Genomic DNA, 3,473 nt, shown 5'->3' with positions numbered 1-3,473 from the left:
GCCTTGGTAGAAGGCTACATTTTATACTAGTAGAAAATATGGGATTTTCTAGGAGTTTCAAACGTTTACAATTACTTACAAACATATTCGTTGGTACAAACTTTCTTTCAAACGATTACAAGTCTTTCTTTACAGCTTTACAAATCAAAGTCACCTAAATACTTATGAACTCACCAGCATTATTGCTAATACTCGCTTTCAAAATAACTTGTATTCCCAGGATACGAATAGACAGGTACGACTACCAGATTCTGTGAAGACGGAGAAATCAAGACTCGTCTTTTATTTTTGAATATTCATTTTGTAGAATTATACTATGAAAGAACTCAAATGTAATCAAAATTATACTATTAATGCAATGGATGATGTTGTTGCTTTGTTTACTACTTTGCATTGTTGTGATACATTACATGACGTCCTCCGCCCCAGAACGTTTCCGCCGTTCTCGGTTTTGGGGTGTGACAGCCGAACACACTAGGAATACATTTTCGAACACACTAGCGATACATCATCGTATATCAAGCGTTTCTTTCAAATCGGCCAAAAACTTTGTTCAGTAAAGAGTTCGTTACTATCATTCGTCATGAATTGGCGTGGCCCTCACCATACTAAGTTCATATGTTTCTATCGCCTCGACCGTCAAATTCGCGAAACCTTCAACATTTGTATCGACAGTCCGACTTAAACCTCAGTTTTATCTTTCATATTCTAAACCCCGAAGTACTCGTGCGAAGGGTACTTTGTCCTCCGAAGCCTTCTCGTCGTATGTCCCACAAACCGTCACGAAATACCACTTGCCAAACAGACCATGTTCGAGCACAGAGGCTAAGTACGAATATACCCCACCTATCACTATTTAGTGTATACGCAAGGGTGGTTTATGATTATGATTACGCAGATATAGTATGTTTGATTCTGCCTTATCTCCTATTCCTTGTACGGTTGTGGACCCGGGGCAGAGTCGCACATCCGACCGTCTTACTAATCCTAATTATATGCGACTTGTATAGATGAGGTAATGATAGATGGACCGAGTATGAGTCCTATCATGAAAACTAGGGCAAAGTTGCCAGGTCTACGAGTGGGTATTCTACAAATCAGAGAAGCGCAACCCCAGTAGTACTGTAAGAAATCTAATTTCGGGGCGAAATTCCATCTAACGGGGGGATGATATGACAACCTGAAAATTTTTGCTTTGAAAGCTCAGTCAGTCCACTCAACTGAGTGTCAGACTCATTTCTAATGAGTTCTAGCCTTGTTAAAGGTCATTCTAAGGAGTTTTATCCTAGTACACTTAAGGAATAAGGGTTGAGAAGTACCTGCTAGAGACACTGTGCAACATTCAAGCCTTAATCCTCATCAAAAGGGGTTCACAGCCACAACACTTGAGTTTATGGCCGTAAACTCAAGGTGGGACATAAACTCCCTCCTTATACGCTCATATCCTTCAACTTTCTTCATTCTTTCACTTTCAAACTCAAGAACTTCCATTTCTCTCTCAAGTACCATCGAGTTCATCATCTTAGATCATCAAAAATGTAAGTGTTCTTCCTTTGAATTCTTAATACATCTTTTTATCTGGTAACACCCTGATGATTCATCCACAAAAACATCCATTTTAACTAGATCTTCAAATCTTCAAGTTTCACCAAGAACACACACTAGTGTTTTGGTGCAAATTCGACCCTTTCAAGCCTCTATATCGTAAGTACTCTCTCCTTAGCTTGTTATCTAGTTGAAACACCTGATTAGAGCCTTGAAAACCATCAAAAATGCAAGAACAAAAGGAGTTTACGGCGAAGCCATCTCCCATGGCCGTAAACCCTATAAGTGTGCCATTTTAACCTTAAACTCCTCTTAAGTCCAAGACTTAGACCTTGAAACCTTAATGGATGTTTTAGGATCCAAAAACGCACACATATGCATGTTTGACCATGAGTTTACAACCGTAAACTCCCTTGGCCGTAAACTCATGTTAGTGCCATTCCACTTTCCTTTGATCAATCACATGTGATTTCAAGACACAGTCCAAGTCCCCAAGGGTGTTTCCTAGCATATTGGTTGCTTATAAACAGTATATCCATGCAAATACTTGCATTGTATATCATTTAGGACTTCTTAAGTCTCGGGAGTTCATTCGTGGAGCTTCTCATCCTGAAGCACATATTCGTTTGAATCACCCACATCATGTGAGTTCATACCCCGTAATTAATCTTTTAAACTGTTTTAAACGCTTTTAGGGGGGTGGAATACAAGTTGAACACAATGATAATTGTGTTAATTTTTGTTATAAATATCTTTCCAAAGATTGCTTATGTCTTTTATAAGTGGTCATATCATTTCAAAAGCTCTTTTCAAGTTATGATACTTTATAGTTTAACGGAACTCCATTTTAAAGTACAAGCATAACTTAGTAGTAAAATGAGTCTTTTCAATAACAGTTCAAGTACATATTAGTAAACTATAATAGGTATAGTTTTGGGGTTCAGTTCATGCAATAACAAGTACAGAGATAAACATGTGATAACAAGTATAGAGAGGAACATACTATAACAAGTACCGGGAAAAACACGTTAATATATATTTTCGGGTTTACATTGACACTAGTGCGATTTCACGTACCAGGGTTAGCAGACACGAGGTGATAAAACTTAATAATATATCGTTCTCGGTTTGCGTTGACACCAATACGATTTCACGTACCAGGGTTAGCAGACACGTGGTGATAAACTTAATAATATGTCTTTCTGGGTTTGCGTTGACATCAGTACGATTTCACGTACCAGGGTTAGTGGCACGAGGTGATAGTTATATCCAACCTAAGTTATTGGTAACTGGTACTTCTGTGAAGTACCCGACGATAATAAACAAGACCCATAACGTATTCGTAACATGAACATTCAGTAGAAAGGTACCTATAATGCTAACCATATGATTCCTAGATGTATATAACAAGGGATATATATTAATAGGATCTGACAGGTAATAGGATGGATGCTTTCCATTTCATTTCATGTTCATTGTTTGGTTGTGGGCATAGATCAGATTCACCCAGCATATTATCCATTCGATCTTAGTTATATATATTCCATATACATTAAATCATCATAAGGGGTACCAGTTATGGTTCAGGTCATAAGACAGTAACTCAATGCACAGATTTATAGTAGGAAACATACTTTTCAAATAGAACTTTTGATATACTAAACTAGAAACTTACTGGTAAAGGGTTTAATCCATTTTATTAAACCAACATAACATAAAGGACCTTAAGTGGTTAACTTTATAATACCTTAGGTTATACATCAAAGTTATATATAATTAATATCTGATAGGTAGTTGGAGGTGTTTTTGTCACACCCGAAAAACCAAGGCAGAAACATTTTCGGGGCAGACTCCACGTTGAGTATCAAATCTAATGCACATAGTAAGCAAAGTAAACAACCATTACATTACATATTGAAACTTACAAT

This window comes from Lactuca serriola, chromosome 3, assembly GCF_051521515.1.
Source record: "Lactuca serriola cultivar US96UC23 chromosome 3, Lser_US96UC23_V15, whole genome shotgun sequence".
In the NCBI taxonomy this organism is placed as follows: Eukaryota; Viridiplantae; Streptophyta; class Magnoliopsida; order Asterales; family Asteraceae; genus Lactuca; species Lactuca serriola.
This window is presented reverse-complemented; position numbering follows the sequence as displayed.